General features: G+C 33.6%; 1 protein-coding gene, 1 long non-coding RNA gene and 1 pseudogene across 2 annotated transcripts in view; 2 read left to right on the forward strand and 1 right to left on the reverse strand.

Annotated features, from left to right (window-relative positions):
* LOC128171442 (uncharacterized) overlaps positions 1–20,258 on the forward strand; it is a 78,586-nt pseudogene that overhangs the window by 34,508 nt on the left and 23,820 nt on the right.
* LOC128171394 (talin-1-like) overlaps positions 1–20,258 on the forward strand; it is a 113,124-nt gene that overhangs the window by 9,755 nt on the left and 83,111 nt on the right. The gene's annotated exons all lie outside the window — the stretch shown is intronic.
* On the reverse strand, positions 690–5,490 carry LOC128171465 (uncharacterized). Its single transcript, XR_008242082.1, has 2 exons — positions 4,978–5,490; positions 690–3,237 (listed from the first exon to the last, which is right to left on the reverse strand). It is a non-coding gene; the product is annotated as an uncharacterized LOC128171465 (long non-coding RNA).

Raw genomic sequence — 20,258 nt, forward strand, 5'->3', positions numbered from 1 at the left:
AAACTCTTACACAAATCCGAGCACTCAAAGCATGGAATCGTGCATAACGTATATCGGCGGACAACTACAGAGGTTCCACTTCAGACAAAAAACCTGATGTAAATAAATGCTCAAATCGCGGATGTACATGTATAAAGTAAAAATCAAAATTTGTACGCGTTTCTTGCGTTTACGCAATTTCTGGGCAGTGTGACCGGACCTTAAGATATCTAAGTTTAATCACTACAAATTTAATTAAGAGAACATACAGAAATTCATTGACATGCATACAAAATTTCCAGGACCGACAATGATTCTCTTTCGGATTTGGTGAGAACGGTAGAAAAGTCATCGAAAGGCAACAAAGCCGTTGTCGTTGATGGAAGTCCCTCCTTGCCGATGAGTTTTGTCCAATTCAAGGCACCAGAAGCTACCATCTTTTCAGATTTAGTGCTCTTAATCCTGGGGTCGTGTTTGTAAAGAAGATTTCTGAGGATGATGAAAGGCCAATCACATTATGCCGCAGCCCCACCCATGATTTTTCCAGCAGTACTCTTCCTCTAGTATTAGCCAAAGGTATAGCTAGAATATTTTTGTTTTTGATTCCGAAAAAAAATGTAAACATGAACGCGTTCCAAAATAAAAACAGAAAATCTTCTTGTCTGTTTTGAAAGTTTTACCTCATAAAAGCACAAATATAAGCAAATCAAGACAGTTTAAGCTTTATTTTCCGTATAACACATCATAACACGTAACAAGAAATCAAGAAACTCTTCAGAATAGAAATTTACCCCCAAAAACTAACCAAGCTTCTATGTATATATAATATGAAATTAAGAATTTTTAAGGGGGATATTAGGAGAATAAACAGTCAAAGACAAATGCAAAAACAGTTACTGGTGAAAGTGAAGCTTTGACATATCCTAAAAATTATACAGAATATATTTAAATTCTATTTACAATAAATTGTTATTTTCAAGAAAAAAATCTAATCGTTTTTTACAAAGTAAATTTACCCCCAAATACAATGCAGTTTATGCAAGCGATAAATCTGAGTAAAGTTCGACAATGGATTATATGTTACACTGTTCGGGCAAATTTACCCCCAAGATGAAACATCGTCTTTACAAATTTTCAACCTTAAAATCTATACAGGTATGCATATCTGTTGCAATTCTTTGGGGGTAAATTTCCCCCAGAACAAGACGACATCAATACAAAGTCGACGCGATATAGATATACAGAAAGTGACTGTGTTGCAATATCTTTGGGGTAAATTTCCCACAACACGACATCTATACGATCTCAAAGCCTTAAGTTTACAAATAAACAGAAAATAACTGTGTTGAAATTCATTGGGGTAAATTTCCTCCAACACAAGACATCAATCTTACAAATTTGAAGACTTAATGATAAACAAAAAAATGACTGTGTTACAATTCCTTGGAGTAAATATCCTCCAACACAAGACGCATCTTTACAAAGACAATGCCTTACCAAAAAAGTTCTGTGTTACAATTCTTTGGAGTAAATTTCCTCCAACACAAGTCCGCATCTTTACAAAGTCAGAGCCTTAAAAAAAATGTCCGTGTTACAATTCTTTGGAGTAATTTCCTCCAAAACAAGACGCATCTTTACAAAGTCAAAGCCTTAAAAAAATTTCTGTGTTAAAATTCTTTGGAGTAAATTTCCTCCAACAAAAGACCGCATCTTTACTAAGATCTTTACATCTGTGTTAAAATTCTTTGGAGTAAATTTCCTCCAACACAAGACCGCATCTTTACAAAGTCAAAGCCTTAAAAAAGTTTCTGTGTTACAATTCTTTGGAGTAAATTTCCCCCAACACAAGACGCATCTTTACAAAGTCAAAGCCGTAAATTAAAACCCTAAAAATGACTGTGTTTCAATTCTTTGGCGTAAATTTCCTCCAACACAAAACCGCATCTTTACAAAGTCAGAGCCTTAAAAAAATGTCCGTGTTACAATTCTTTGGGGTAAATTTCCTCCAGCACAAGACGCATCTTTACAAAGTCAAAGCCTTAAAAAAAATGTCTGTGTTAAAATTCTTTGGAGTAAATTTCCTCCAACACAAGACCGCATCTTTACAAAGTCAAAGCCTTAAAAAAGTTTCTGTGTTTCAATTCTTTAGAGTAAATTTCCTCCAACACAAGACGCATCTTTACAAAGTTAAAGCCTTACAATTCTTTGGAGTAAATTTCTTCCAACACAAGACCGCATCTTTACAAAGTCAGAGCTTTAAAAAAATGTCCGTGTTATAATTCTTTGGAGTAAATTTCCTCCAACACAAGACGCATCTTTACAAAGTCAAAGCCTTAAAAAAGTTTCTGTCTTACAATTCTTTGGAGTAAATTTCCTCCAACACAAGACGACATCTTTAGAAAGTCGAAGCGATAAAAACAAACAGAGAATGATTGTGTTGTAATTGCTTTGGGGGTAAATTTCCCCCAACACAAGACGACATCTTTACAAAGTCGAAGCATTAAAAATAAACAAAAAATGACTTTGCTGCAATTCTTTCATGCAGTCTCATGACAATGCGGACAGTCAACTTATTTACACTGGTCGTCTTATCAAAGACTGTTTTGGAATGCTTTAACTATACTTTGAATTAGTGTATTATTTATTTTTTTTTCTTTAATCGCTAAAAAGCTACATATTCTGTTTAACGATAATTTGGAGGGATGATCGCATTATTAATCAAAATTTAGCTAGGAAGCCTTTATGTAATTTCTGGCATTTCGGGTACATTGGTTCCTGTGAGGATTTAAAGACCTACACACCAAGCTTTCACAATCGTACTTTTTTGCGACACTCGGGAAAATATATAGCGTATAGAATAAGATCTCTCGAGAGTAACGTTAGATGCCTATATAAACTTATATTGTCTTCCTATTCAAATTCCTCGAAAAATATCCACCCTGACGCGCTGATATGTTTTCACGAAAGTTGTTGCCAATAAATCCTTCCAACACATCCAGTCAGTATCTCATGAATATTCCGTGTCTGATAAACATGTAGGTGTTCAACATATTAGTCCTGATACACAAAGGTTGGGTCTCATTTTATCCGAAGTAACAGTCAGTATCTCATGAATATTCCGCGTCTGATAAACATGTAGGTGTTCAACATATAGTCTTTATAACTGGTCCTGATACACAAAGGCTGGGTCTCATTTTATCCGAAGTAACATGTGTTCCCCACTTCAAACCAATCCATTGTTTATTCAGCTACATGTACCTGATGAATAATTAAGATAAAAATTGACTATAATAGTGGATAGTTTGTATTTGTATCTGAGGAAAAGAAATATTGTATATTTTGTTTTAGATTTAGTTACTTTTAGAACACAATCAGAATATAAGATTTAATAATTTCACATGACTTGATTTTTTAATTGCTTATTAACTTTGTTCTGTTAAAAACACTTATTTTCAAAGATTTGTGGCAAATCGATATGGGGATGGGGGGGGGGGGGGTTGGATGGGGCTCTATACAAGTTGACAAACATACGAAGAATCATTTGATTAAAACTATTCGAAATTCTAAGCATAATTATTTTTTTGAAACTGCAACAAATTAATGTGCGTTGTGTATGATGGATCGATGTATCAAATTGTATTCAAATGTATGATGATTTGAATTTCCGCGGCCGGTTGTTTATTATCTTACTTTAAAATTATTCAAAATTATTCATATCATGGTGGACTTGTATTTTTTTCGTTTATTATATAAGGGTATACACACTATCTCCAGCTTTTTCCTCATATCTCAAATAATAAATATATTAACAGGTTTTTTTCTAGAATAATATCCTTCATTCTTTGTGTATTGAAAGCTGAAGAAAATAGCTGCCATATCGAAGTATTTTTACAGCTTTGAAAACTGAACGGCTGCATAGGCGCTCCCCAGCTAATTTTGTAAATGAAGAGTGATATCTATTTATGTATCTTTACCCTCTATACTATAAAATCAATAGTACAGAGGGTAGACATATATAAATAGATACCGTTCGTCATTTACAAAATAAGTGGGGGAGCGGTTACATTTTTGCAGCCGTTTAGATCTTATAAAGCTTTATTCCGAAAGCGTAAACAACGCTTAGAAATATTTATTTGTTATGATGTAAGATTTATTATATTTTCTAACGAGCGCTTTAAAATAATTTACCTGCAAGCTTTTAATCAAACTGACAACGGTTTTGTTCTAGTTCGAGTTTCAATTTAAAGTTCCTTCGAATTTAACATCCGCTGTTTTAACAAGTGCGCACATACATGTACATGTATAGTAATAACCTTAAAGCGGGAACAAGGGTGAGAAGTATTTTAGATAATATTCAGTTACGCTTTTTGTACACAAATATCAGGCTACATCGGTGTTTTTGTTTCAATAAGGCACTGTGGGGGAGGGGGATGGGCACCCAGCAGACATTTTTAAAAAAAAATTAACATATAAAAAATGAAACTGAACGTAAAAGGAATACTACGCACCCCCCCCCCCTCCCCCTCCCCACGGTGCTTATCAATACATCTACAACTTTCACGTTGAATGTGTGCAAGTGCTAGAATTAATTGAAAACCCATTTTCGCTTATCCTCAAAATTCTTATCCGAGGTGATGGGGTGCTTTTGGTGGGATAACCACGGTGCATATATAAATTTAAAAGTAGTTTTTGAATGTCACTGTTTAGATTAACAAGGACTGGTATATCTCAAAAATTATAAGTATATTTTAAATAAATTTAATTTATAATAATTTATTAATAAAAACACGGATTTGAATTCTCAAACTTGGAATAATGGGCCATGTTTTTGTTGAAACAAAATCAAGCCCTCGAGTTCATGTACATTGCATAATGACAGTTTAATATAAAATAAAAATATACATGTATGAATGGGGTGGATTCCCTTATTTCAAGTTTTAAATGATTTCTATTATGCGAGGTATTCTGAAAGAACAACATAAAGTTTTAAACAGATACCTTTATCGCTGTTCCACTTCACTGTATACTTCCTCCAAAACAATTTGGCCGACTTTTCTGTAAGCTTGCAGATCGCATTTTATCACTATTCTCATGAGAGATAATTCCCACAGCGGTGGGTCTGAATTATATGCTTCACGGCATTGATAAAATACAGATTAACTTTTCCTAAAATTTGCAACGACATACACTGATTTTGGGATTCATTCACGGTCATTGTCTTCGCACTTCTGATGTATCGCTATGCAATGTATAAAACATCAGGATATGAAATGACCCTACAATCATCATCAGCAATATATATCAACTTTATTCAAAATTTAAAGACGATATATCATGTACAGTAATAGCTAATTTGTGATTTGATTAATGTAACCGGCCTCCTATATACTCCCTGTAGAAAAATAATAGGAGCTAATTCGTTGAGAATATCATTTTTTTTTCGGGAGGGGGGTCCTACATGTTTTTTGCTATACTAGTATGTAAATTAGGTACTGAAAGTGGTTGTGACAACCTCTATCAATATCTATTCTAAAGATAGAAATATTTTGTGATACAGTTTGTTTTTCGAGCTACATAATCTTTCTATGATATATGTACCAACAACCTATCATATAAACCATATTATAAACATATTTTGCAACTAAATCTGGTATCTGATACCAAACATGGCTGTTATGTTACATGTTTTGCAACCAAGTTGTGAAAACCCCAATTAACTATATACTTTTGGGTGTTTAACTGCATGTCATTGTGTACATGTGGATATTATATATTTGGCATGGATGCATTTGTATTCGTCAAAGGTGTTTCATCTTAAATTATATTCAAAAGAGACATACCTATAAAAAGAAGCATGCAGAGGGTAAAAAGTTTTGAATGAAACTGAAATTTACTGTTACACACCATGACTGACCATGGGTTTTGACCCATTAGAACTTTGTGACTTGAAAGAAATTAAAATATCATGACAGTTTTTAAACTTGTAAGCGCATAATTAAGATGTGCCGTTTACCGCATGTCAGGTATAATCACATTAACTCGAAATCTTAAAGGCAAATACAATGTATAACTTCTTTAAGATGTATATACATTATAACATTCTAAATCTGTCTTTCTTCATTGGTCGCTAATCACGCATTTAAAGAATTATAAACGTGTATTTTTACAAAGATTCCTACGATGCTTTGAATAAATTGTTGCCTTTACGAAAACCATTCTTAGGCCCTGTCACATTGTTCCGATTTACAGTACAATTTCTTACAAATTACAATTACAAAATTTTAAAGTCGAAATTTTCGCCAGGCCAACTTGCGATAAATCTGAGACACTGTTTTGTTTTTTTCAAATCTTGAAAGAAAGATCTATATTTATAACAGGAGAAGTCGTGGCGATTTACGTTCTACGCACAGATATCTTGCTATATATGAGTAGGTAGATAAAAGACAATTTTATTTGCTAACGATCAGAAAAACACTGGAACTAACACAGAATATACAAGATATACACACATGAGTTTAATGCATGCCATGAGCAGGTGCCCGAGGCAATATTGAAAATATATTAGAGTTCTGAAATTGTCACGAATTGCTTCAACTGAAAACGTTCGTTATATAAATCAATAAGTAAAAATTTATTGTAGAAAGTAACAAACAATATCAAAACTTTTAACACAACATGTTGTTACATGTAGTGAGACAGGTACCCGAAGCAATGTTTGAAGTATTTTACAATTTTGAAATAAGATGTTTATTACGGGGCGCTCTTTCCCGTACATGACTAATTCTGGGCCAACCTTGAGCTTATTCTCTTGTTGTTGGAACCAGCCTCATGAAACCTCCAACAAGCCAACACGCTTTAGTTTTCAGACTTTTATATAGACTTTACATGAAATATACTTTTATGTGAGTTTGGTATGCATCAGCACTGAAGGTCTGGTTCCAACTGCCTTTAATTTACAATTCAGAATTATTATAATCAAATGAACAATGTAATAACACTTTGAAGGATTAACATAATATGTACAGAAGTAAGAAAATCAATTAAAGAACAGCTATTGAGTGATTCGTGACATTTTAGCAGCATGTACATAAAAGGATAATAAGATGAAAGAAGTTTCGATAAACATAAACAGAAGTCAATTAAAAGATTAGCTGTCCCTCACTGAGTGTGCCTCAGGTTGGATTAATGCTGCGCTGAATTAATAACGTCTTTAAAACAGTTGTCGAAATAGATGAAAAGTTTTAGTAGCAGTTAACACAAAGTCCGAAAAATTAATTTACAAAATAATTGAAAATACTCCAAAAGATTGAATTTCACAACGTGACATGTTGATAAAAAAAATTTCATGCATTTAGTTACATGCAATAAAAACACAAATTTAACGAAGTAAATTCGCTACAATGTTTTGTTAGATTACGATTATCTAGCTTCAAAAAGTAGATTAGCGATTAGGTGACTTTGTATTGGATATTTTTTTATATTAGTATCTCTGTTTTGAAATTAAGATGTGGAATGTCAATTGGAGAGTTCTTTTAATTGACAGAGGTATACCAATTGAAAAAAAAAAACAAAATTATAGATCAATGGTTTTAAGATACCCTCCTTTGGTTTGACAAGTAACTAAAGAACAAGCCTTGTGTATATCACAATACAGGAAACCAAACTGAATTTTACAGACGAAATAACTACTTATTGCAGCATTGTGTATGTGTCAATTTCAGTCTAAGAAAGACGTTTAAATTTTGTGCACTGCAATGTAAGAGACAATCTATTGAAAGGAAAATTCAAAAACACTGCTTAATACTAGCAACTAAAGTTTTCGATTTGTTCTTTCAATCTGAATCATTAACAAAGACTACATGTACACATTTATATTATTCTTTCATTTACATGTACAGACTAAAACATGCACATCATAGGCACATAGCAGCATCAGCCGGAAGGGGGGGGGGAGGGGCTGACCCCCCCCCCCCTCTTACACACAAGCACTATATTCTCGCTGAAAACATTTTTTCCAAAATTTACATATTTAAAAGGGGGTTTCTAATATGGAGTCCCCTACCCCCTTTTCCGAGCATGTTAGAGATTCTTACTCTCCAATGTACAAATACTTTATGCGCGTTGAGAACTACGAGCATGCAGTAATATGGCCAGTGTTGAAAATTATTATATATTTCTTATTTCGAAAAAAAGCTCTCTCTCTCTCTCTCTCTCTCTCTCTCTCTCTCTCTCTCTCTCTCTCTCTCTCTCTCTCTTACATGTACAAATAGTTAATGATGCGCGTTTACAACTAGAAGTATGCGGTAATATTGGAAGTGTTTTAAATGTCTCTCTCTCTGTCTCTCTAAAACTGTCTGCCTCTCTCTCTCTCTCTCTCTCTCTCTCTCTCTCTCCCTCTCTCTCTCTCTCTTACATGTACAAATAGTTAATGAACTAGGAGTATGCGGTAATATTGCAAGTGTTTTAAATCTCAATCTCTCTCTCTCTCTCTCTCTCTCTCTCTCTCTCTAATTGAATTTTTGTACGAAAAGTACACATTATTCAAACAGGGCAACGATTATATTAATACATGTAGTATGACAGTTGATTTAGTGGTAATTGCAAATTTGTACTTATAATTACTGACCCGGAAATAGCAAATTAAACGACACCAGATTAAAAATGTGATCGGTATAATATTTATAAAATAATCGAAAAAAAGATATTAATATAAATTTAAAGACGTTTTAAGGGATGCAAATAATTTGCAGATTTGATTTGTGGATTAAGGTGTCCTGTGTTATCCATGAATAACAACTCGCCCTCCTCAAACCGTAATCATAATCATTTTTTCCCCAAAAAATGTTACTCAGGGGATTTTGACTCATAGTGCTCTAATAATTTAACTGCCGCGTGGTACTCTTTTGTTCTCATAACGAGCAGGCAGATCAGAATAATGTGTTTTATTGTTGTCATGAAACAAGCATTATCACTATACCCCGTGTGATATTTCTATATAATGCGTCATCTGGGTAACTTAGAAAGTCATCCGACAGGTGACCAGCAGAACGTCGTATATCCCGCGGAATAAATACTAGTAACATGTTTCACCGCTTTGAAAACCTCTGGACATTCCATTCCAAAGTTTTAAAAAAGAACAATTCTCCTTGAGAAATCTCATTTCTTTCCATCGATGCCCTTTGGGAAATACAATTTTTTCTTGGAGGGGGGGGGGGGTCCTATTGTTATAATCTTTATTGTTGAATAATATAATTATCACCATCATGAAATAAATGTAACTGTAATATTTAATTCAATTAATGAAAAAAGATAATTAATAAAGAATACATTTCAGAACACAGGGAAGTAAAAATACTATGTGTGTGTATGATATTAGAAGATTTGCAATGACTGGTGTTGTACATTAAATTCAATAGAAAAAAAACGCAGCAAATCACTTGCCATCCGATTCTTTTTTTCCACCAACAAAAAACCTTGTATTTATCAATTACTCGGTCACACCATCGTAATCGAATCAAATCTCGCTTCATCTCTATGTATTACAGATACCCAATGAACACTCTTAGCAACTTGTAGGATACTCGGTGTAATATATGTAAACTCTAGTACTACGAAGTCTTGCGATGTCAATTTGATTGAAACGGATTTTAATCAGATTGTGCGGATGCGAATGTAGAAGATGTATTGCGAATACATATATGTGAAGGAGTGCAATGCAAGTTGAGTGCGATTGTCTACGAATGATTACATGTAAAAGCCATACTGTAGCAACGATTGCTCAGAAACTCGCAGCTTTTGGCGATTTTCTGCATTGAGGTAAAGTAGTAGATACGACTCAATCTACGATGAACTCAGAATAAGTTCTACTTTTGAAGTCGTGCGTTATTGTAGCGCAAAACTGTATCAGCGTGATGTGTATCAACAGCGAATTAGAGAAAACACATGAATATCAGTAAGTCACAATATGATTGGACATTACTGCGACGAAGAGAGCTCATGCAGAAATCAGATTTAGAACGATGGAATACAATATTATATATATATATATATGTAGTACACTGATTGAAATATCATAATCAGTTTGAATAACTGTAACAGAGATTTGTTATGAATCTTATTGCTCCAATTAATATAATGTCATTAGAGGCAATCCTCGTTTGTAAACTTTGCACAAGCAACATAATTTTGTACGAGTATTTCTCCCAATTTTAATAGCCAGCGTTACAGGTGCAATTTACGATACATGTACATGTTTATTTGCTTAGCGTCAACTGAGATATGATTTCATAGCAGCTGCAATTAAATGTCGGTCCGTCTGGCTTCGGCCTGTCTGTCTCTCTCCATTTTGTCCAGCATCTGTTCCACTACAGATGCCCCCCCCTAAATAATGTAATATAATAATCCAGCATTCTGAGAGCATTGCAGAGGCAATACACGTCCCCTACCGGTTTGTAATTATTCTATGAAAGCTTCGAACTTCGAAGCATACATCTTTTTCAAAACTATTATAAACGAGATGTTATGCTTTAATCAGAGATAAAAGAACAAGGGACATTCAAACTACATAGTTGATATGGAAATTAAATAAAAAATGGGTAAAATAATACAGTATACTCTTTATTTATCTCATGTAATTTCGCCAAGTCCTTTAAGAATTTGCTGGTAGAAATTTGTGAAAACAATGCACTGTTATGCAGAATATCATTTCTTACCGTCTTCTGTACCCCGAATCAACAGAACAACCCGATAACGAACCCGATCGTAATAATACAAAAAACCCTGTCGATTAAATTTATAACAAAATGCTTGACATTATTTAACAGAAGTCATTTGTTTGTTAGAAACAATAAAAGGAATTGTACAAGTAATGCATGCACGATATTATTACTGACTTCATACTTTCCTCGTTTATTCAATACACACCTAACCTGATAACGAACCCGAACATTAAAAACTTGGAATATAAAAAATTAATTTTCTCGAAAATATGTCAACCAGACGCTACAAAAGTGTAAACTGTAGTTTGACATTTGAAGGTGTTCAGCAAATTTCATATTATTCCTCAAACGCATAAAGAAAAAAAGTGGAAAACTGAAGTGGGATAGACGAACGGACGGACAGACAGACAGACGGACTGACGGACGCTAGACGAAAGCTATAGTCCCCTCCGGTGAAACCGGTAGGAGACTAATAATATATTACATCTCCGCCGTAATTTATTTGCAATGCAGATAATGGTTTTTCATCCTGGCTCTTCTTATAAATGACAATTGAAGACTTCAAAGTCTGATGGGCACATCAAATAACACTGACTTCACACAAATCTGTTTTCAAATGATTTTAAAACTTAATGCATCAACGTTTATTCACATATACACCAAAAACTAAAAAAATTATATTTCACGAATGTGTAAAAGAGCAATCGTTACACAGTACGAATACTCGAGCTATGTTAACGAATCAAATCTAGATAGGTGACACACTGTCAGTATTAAAGCTAATGCGAGACTGGCTGTTATTTTTGATGGTGCTATAACATATTTGTGCAGATTATCCTTTTAACATGTTTATGAATAAACGCTTGCAATATGACAAAATGTAGTTACTATAAATCAAGATATGTCAGGGGAACAATATGAGAAACATATACCCTGATAGAAAGTGTTGTTGATTTTGTGTAATTTTGGCCTGCATGTGCAGTGTGTACAGAGTATTACGACAATGAATATACATGTATCAGCCTGAAACAAAATATGTCATAAGATCTCATGATAGCGTTTTCATAAAACTAATAAATCTAAGATAAACATATGGTTGTAGGAAATTTGAAATTTGAGAATAAGAGAATACTGAACGTTCCGGTGCCATATCATACATTGGAAATAAACTCGGTAATTAGTCCGAAAGAAACACAAACTTTGTGAATAGAACTATGAATATGAATATGATTTTGGACATCACCAAAAAGTTTTTCTAGAGATATATGCATCCCATATTCTACTGGAATGTGACAGCAATTTTTTTTTCCTCGGTATGAATGAAATTCTGGCAATACTGTCAATTTTCTTGAATATCCCGAGACTATATTAACTATTGAGGTAAAAGAGTAGTACTATGAATGACATACTTTAAAACATTATTTACTTTTGAAATGCAAGTGTGCCAGAAAATTGTAAAGTTCCCAAGGAAAATCTCCAACATGATACAGATCTGTAAACTTCTCTCTCTCTCTCTCTCTCTCTCTCTCTCTCTCTCTCTCTCTCTCACACACACACACACACACACACACACACACACACACACACACACACACACACACACACACACACACACACACACACACACACACACACAAAATTCAGAGAGGTATATTAAAAATCAGTTATCCCTGTGTATATGCGTCTAAATATTTACATAACACTTTATGCCTGTGACAGTATCCGTGTTTTGACCACGTCTTATCGAATATGTTGAGCCACCTTTTTTTTGGGGGGGGGGGGGGGGGTTGGGGGGTTTAATGTTTCTGAGAATCGAAAGCTATGTGACATAATACCGTTAACAGGGTTTACATGTAAACCATAGTAAAAAGGTAAACCTTTTTCAAAATTTATCCGAATAGGATCGCACCTGTTCTAGTGGCGGATGATGTAGCGCACACATTCAACAAGTCACATCAAGTTCAATGGGACGACGATTGCTTGTTCCATCTTTTAAGCAGATACACTTTTACCACTTTTTGTCATATCTAACTATTGAGACCTTTATTTAACAAACAATCGATAGAATATCAAAATTTTAAACTACTTCGAATCGAAATAAAGCTTCAACGAGACAAAAAATAGCAAAACATTCCATTATTATAATATAGCTTCTCGCATTTAGTCTGAGTTATTTCTTGTTTCTTATGTGACCTTTTCTATTAAGCATAGACGCACGTTCTATGTTGTTACTGCTGGAGACTGTTTTTATTTAGGCTAGAACAGACAAGTTACGATTAAATCATATCTGTAAATCGATATTATCTACCGGTTACAACTGATTTAAATAATGACTAATAATTATAATTGTCAATGTTGCAGTCTACTTTTTTTCTATTTTGCAATAATATCAAAATGAACTTCATATTTTAGAAGTTTATTCAAACATGCAGCTATCACTGTGATTGCTATGTCAAATTTTAAAATACACCTAGGACATATCAAACGATATCTATGAACAACTGTGCTGGATGAATGAAAAAACCCGTATATATGCAACCGTCTTCCTATTTCACATATTTCTGTTTAATTCATTTACTGCTCAAGTACAAGTTTAGGGAATGCTATTGACAATTGTGTCAGACATTATTAAACATGTTTTTTCGTACATGTATTATAAACATTTATTAAATTAATAATCGAGATTGTATAATAACTGCTATGTTTCACGTATCCATCATGTTCTGGCTTATTGAGATAGAGATATATGTTTATAACAAATTAGTCATATCATCAGACTATAAGCGTGTTTAAACTTCGATTCTCTGTGCAAAGTCCGATACTTCAGGTGTTACTTGCTGATCGAGCGCCGCTTTCATCTGTGGAATTCTTCTTTTCAAATTGAACAGCACGTTTGAAAACACGATTAACGGAAAAACCACAGACAGGCATTCATCTGACCGATAAATTGCTATGACACCCAGGGGATATCTGAACATAGCGGTCAGTGCCAGCACCGACATTGCTGGCCATAAATTGTGTTTAATTCCTACACGTCACTTTGAAATCCCCGACAATGAGACAAAGAGATAAAACGCGACGGCAAATTTATGAAGACTCCTTTTGCATTGTTTTGTCAGCTTTATTTCTGGCGGAATTGATATCGGTCCCCCATGATCAAGAGCATCAACTGTAATGTCGATTCATCTTTTTATCAATATACAATTGCGCCATATCCAGAATAGTACAAGTAAGTCTAACATGATACTAATCAACAACAGTCATACTGTATGCCATTTTACATAATACCATTACGTATTTGATAAAATCTTTATTTTTATTTAAGAATGACGAACTTTGCTGGAATATTCGGGGTATACGCTCGGACTTTCTTTGGTTCAACTTTAGGAAACCCTAGCCGCACAAATGCGGTATATCTTAATGCCTCAAAATGCGGTCAGCCGATTCGCATGGGATAATCTTTATAACAAGATCATGGCATGTTTGTACACATAAATGGTAAGTATATAATAAATAGTTCATTTTGTGCATTGTTCTTCAATGAACTCATAATCGAAAAGACATTGTATACTCTTCACGTACTCTAAAATGGTGAATATAGAGGCGGATATCGAAAACGCTTAATTAAGGAGTATAATCTTAAATATTTGTATTACTCTACCATAAATAACGCACTTATAAATAACCAATGACGGGTGGGGGGGGGGGGGGGGTCATGTTAAAAAGTTAAATTCTTTTTTCAGTGCTGGTCCCGGAACGGGTGGAGGGGGTGGGGCTTCCAGATCCGCGCAAGAGATGCACTGTACCTAAAATTTAATCAAAATATGAAAAAGACTAATTGTTCTACTCATTCTTCAGACAGAATTCTACAAAAATTAAATAGGTGCTAAAATTTGCTTGCGAAAATGACAAAATTATAGCCCCGTCTTCTCAAACTCATGAACATACCACGGTTAAGAACTGTGCGTCCTGTGAACGTGCTAATGGCACAAGCTCATTTTGATTATAGAAGAAATTCGAACTTGAGAAATGTTTTCGCGGATTTTATTGTTTCTCAAGACTTATCCTATATCTATGCATGTTTTCGGAACACCTCGTTGATCATATAGGCCTATGTAGTGGATAACGAGGACGTTTTGGTATTATTGTGTCAATCATGCCGTACGGGCAAATAAGGCTATAACAAAGATAAGTCATTTGAACATTATTGAAATCCAACCTACATGTTGATTTTTCTAAAAACCGTAGATGAAATAGATAAAACAAAACAATAGAAAAAAAAATTGTCAAACACATAACTTTAATCGAAGGCCTCTGTAAGTAAATCTCTAGATTGTATACTTTTTCAACGTATACAACATACTTTTTTTATTTAGTATTGAAAAATCGGGGAATCTTATACATGTAGTACACACACTCAGAAACACATATGAGTTTATTAAGTGTTGTAATATCTGTCATTGGTAACAAAATTATTACAGATGTACGCTGTCCGATAACTAATATTAAACCCTCGCGGTTCGTGCATCACCAGATGATATATATGAGAATGTGTACGTTTCTAGGAAAACTAAAGAATAGAATGTATTTGGATTCATACTGATGCATTTTTTTATTGAGGGATTTGAAAGCTAAGTTAAAATCCTTTAGATATGATGCACCTATCGGGATGATGTTCATACTCAAATTAACCCTTCATAAATCAATATAAAAATACACGAGCAAGTTTAAAGCAGTCATGGCGGGTCGCGCATGATTTATTAGAATTGCACTTTCTATTGACAGGAGTATTGCAAATTCAAATCCACAAATCCGTGCCTTTATACATATATTTTGAAATAACGATATTCTTATAGGCAGTACACGATTTATATTTACAGTGACCCCCCCCCCCCCCAACCCGCAAAAAAAGAGGTCATTTGTCATTTGACGGGAATATTTTACATGTACATGTATGTCATTGCAGCTTATGTACGGAAGCGTATCGGGGCCTAGACTTGTTGTGTTATAACTTATATACATTGTCATACTTTTTATCGTCTTATCAACATATAAACTATTATGTCGTTTTAATTATGCAAATATTTTCCATTGTATTGAGATGAGCTAACATAATTTAAATCATCTTATTGTAATTGATCTGTATTTTTGCTATATCGATTTAACAAAATAAGGAGTTAAAAATAATGAGTTTTAGATATATCGAGAAAGAAATGTTGGCATAGAACAATGTAAATGTATGTGTATTATATTAAGCATATTAACATAAATGTGTTTTCATTTCTTGGAAACATATGGTAAAAAATGATGTTATCGAATAAAATTTCGCGGGGGCGGGAGTGCTGATGGTGCGTCACCTCTGAATCTAGCTGTAGACTGACATTTGTGGAATCATTGGAATTCGTGTATGCTCAATTTTCATGGATTCGCTAATGCTAATTTTCGTCAACCATGAATTTAAATCCACAACCATTTATGAATAATAGTATTATTATATTCATTATTTATAATATAATTAATTCCACGAAATGTTACCATTAACCTATTTTTAAAAAATAGCAAATTACAAATATTGGCTCCATGAAATTCAATCCACAATGAAGGAATTTAAAGGGGCATGGTCACGATTTTGGTCAAATTTTATTTTTTCTGTTTTTATTATTTACAATGCTTTAAAGACGTATTTCTTCTTATCAAATTAAATTTGGGTGCCAGTCGATGTGTTTTAAGCAAGATACAGAGCAAACAATTCTTCGTCATGTAAACAAGGCTCGTGTCCTTTTTTTTGTTTACATAGGTTAAATATACCAGTAAAAAATCTTTTTTAAGCTGAGGGGCATTTTTTAAGCTTATTCCTCTTAAGCATATATAAACAGTTCCTAGCGATTAACACTTTCAGTTGAGGTCTAAAACTGGAATTTTCACTTCAACATTCAAAATGTAAACAAACGCTTTGTTTACATAGCGAAGAATTATAAACTCTGTAACTCGCTTATAACTCAACAAATGACGCTCAAATTTTGGTTGCCTATTACAAATGCCTCGCTGAAGCATTGTAAACGTTAAAATCGAAAAAAAAAATTTGACCAAAATCGTGACTATGCCCCTTTAAATTCTAAAATTCAGACATTTCTTTTAATGTCAAACATCCAAATATCTGCATTTGTAATCGTAGATAGGGGTGATAGACATGAACAGTCCTACCCCCAAATTATGACCATGATTGAATAATCAAGTTGTTACAACCGTTTCCCATCGATGAGGTGGTTAATATAATACGTGTAAGTAAAGAGGCCCATGTAGTTTTAATGTTCAATCACAGGTATCTGTCTCAAAACTCATATCACGTGTTTATTGCAGAATAACCCAAACATGCATAGAAGATCATAAAGAACTGCTTAAATAAAGTTTATGCAGCAGTCCTCTAACTACGATTACAAATACTTATACTAATTTCAATCATTATAATGTAATTTCTGCACTTTGTTTCTGATTTATAGCAAAGTGTCAATGTCATTCTACATGTGTCGTTACAGCTATATTCAGAATTCAGTGACGTCACTTTCAGAACTCCTGCGCCTGCAAAGTTCATTCGATAATATTTTCGCAATGCGTTCCCTAAAAATGAAAGCATATTGATATCAACATGGCTATAAAGCATTTATTTTATTGTTCTTTGTCTAATTTTCTATCTTAATGTCTTTTAAAGTTGAAAAAGCAGGTAGCAATAAAACTGGTAAAATTCAATAAGGTGATTTAAATTATATAGAAGTCACATGATACAATTCAATTCATTTGCATTTATAAATAGGAGGTCACAATACTTTATGTGTTGACAATACAATAAAAAGAAAGACAATTTATAAGTTGAAAGTGTAGGCCCCGATACGCCTCCCTACTAATGAACGTTACACAATTTGAAACGATTATATGACATTACCCCACTTAGTTGTCAAAAGCAACTTAAGGTGACTAATTTCATGTTTGTCTTTCCTTTTCTAGAAACTGAAGACTAAAGTCCAAAACCTAATACACTGAGAAAGCGGACAGAAAATGATACTCAAGTTCATGATAAGCATAACTACTTCAATTAATAATAAAACATATATGTTTATCCCTCTAGAATGATTTCTTTATTAAAATAGTTTTATTGAATTGTTTTAGTTTTCCAGTGGATTTTTTTTAATCAGGTCTCATTTGTTTGCAACTTTATCTTCATTTACTAAATAATATTTTGATCTTGATTGTGAATTGTTACATAACATCGTCAACGTACATGTAGTTTAACTGATGTTATGAATATCATTTTATTTAGTCAATAATACATATCTTGTATTGTTTAAACTATGTGTCGAGAGTTGAGAGTGAATATACCCAAAAATTCTAAAAGATGTACATGGATACGTATTGTATTCATTAAAGTTAAAAATTACGATGTCTTGTGTTGGGGTAAATTTACCCCATAAAACTGCAAAACAATCATGATCTGTATATAGTTTATAAGTTTATAGTTTATAGTTTATAAGGTTTTAACTTTGTAAAAATGACGTCTTGTGTTGGGGGGTAAATTAATCCCCCAACAATGCAACACAGTTATTTTTTGTTTATTTCTAAGACTTCGATTTGTAAAAACGTCGTCTTGTGTTGGAGGGATTTTCAACCACCCCCCCCCCCCCCCCCACAAAAAAGAAAAAAGAATTGCAACACAGTCATTTTCTGTATTTTTTTTTGGGGGGGGGGGGGGGCTTCGACTCTGTAAAGATGGCATCTTGTGTTGGGGGAAAATTTACCCCCCAATGAATTGCAGCAGAGTAATTTTTTTCTTTATTTCTATGGCTTTGACTTTGTAAAGATGTCATTTTGTGTTTGGAGGAAATTTTCCCCCAAAGAATTGAAACACAGACATTTTTTGTTTCTTATTAGGTCTTTGTCTTTGTAAAGATGTCATTTTGTTTTGGAGGAAATTTACCCCCAAATATTGCAACACACGCAGTCATATTATGTTTAATTATATGGCTTTGACTCTGTAAAGATGTCATCTTGCGTTGGAGGAAATTTACCCTAAAGAATAGCAGCACAGCTTATCTCTGTATATTTTTATGGCTTCGACTCTGTAAAGATGTCATCTTGTGTTGGAGGAAATTTATCCCAAAGAATAGCAACACAGCTTTTTCTGAATAGTTTTGTATATTTATATGGTTTCGACTTTGTATAGATGTCATCTTGAGTTGGAGGAAATGTACCCCCGAAAATTGCAACAACGTCATTTTTTGTTTATTTGTATGGCTTTGAGATTGTTTAGATATTTTCTTCTGTTGGGGAGAAATTTACTCCCAAAGAATTGTAACAGAGTCATTTTTTTGGGGTAAGGCTTCGAGATTGTCAAAATGTTGTCTTGTGTTGGGGGAAATTTACCCTCAAAGAATTGTAACACAGTAATTTTCTGTTTATTTGTTAGGGTTCGACTTTTTTTGTTTCTTATTAGGTCTTTGACTTTGTAAAGATGTCATTTTGTTTTGGAGGAAATTTACCCCCAAATATTGCAACACACGCAGTCATATTATGTTTAATTATATGGCTTTGACTCTGTAAAGATGTCATCTTGCGTTGGAGGAAATTTACCCCAAAGAATAGCATCACAGCTTTTTCTGTATAGTTTTGTATATTTTCATGGCTTCGACTTTGTAAAGATGTCATCTTGTGTTGGAGGAAATTAACCCCCAAAGAATTGTACCACAGTCATTTTCTGTTTATTTGTTAGGGTTCGACTTTCTAAAAATGTCATTTAGTATTTTGGGTAATATACCCCCAAATACTTGCAACAGTTATACCTGTATAGATTTTCAGACTGCAAGTTTGTAAAGACTTTTTCATCTTGGGGGTAAATTTGCCCGAACAGAGTAGCAGATATTCCATTGTCGAATTTTACTAAGACTTACATGTACAAAAACTGCATTGTATTTGGGGGTAAATTTACTCTGTAGAAAAATAACAATTTTATTGTATCTAGCATTTAAAAAATATACTGTACATTTTTAGGATATGCCACACAGCTTTATTTTCTCCAATAATTGCTACAGAAATTGTCTTTTACTTGTATATTCTACTAACACCCTGTTTAAATTTTAAATCCAAAGTAGAGAGATGCTTGGTTAGTTTTTGGGGGTAAATTTCTCTAAAGAGTTTATTGTTACGTGTGTCCTCTAAGTGTTATGCGGAAAATAAAGCTTAAATTGTCTTGATTGGCTTATATTTGTGCTTTTATGAGGTAAAACGTTCAAAACAGACAAAAAGATTTTCTGTTTTGATTTTGGAACGCGTTCATGGAACTTAATATTTAAAAGATGTGTTTGTTTCCAGGCGGCCTTTCTTCTGAGAGGCAAAGATATTTATATAAAAGTCTGAGACCGTTTGTGAGAGAACATGCGAGGGATCTGACGTGCCCCGCTCCTACTGAGGAATAAACTGACTGCTACCACATCCATTCATATCTTTGTTGAACTGTTATTTTTATTCATTCATTCATTCATTAACATTGATCTTCACTAGAATTGTTATTCA

This window comes from Crassostrea angulata, chromosome 2 (assembly GCF_025612915.1).
Source record: "Crassostrea angulata isolate pt1a10 chromosome 2, ASM2561291v2, whole genome shotgun sequence".
Classification (NCBI taxonomy): Eukaryota; Metazoa; Mollusca; class Bivalvia; order Ostreida; family Ostreidae; genus Magallana; species Magallana angulata.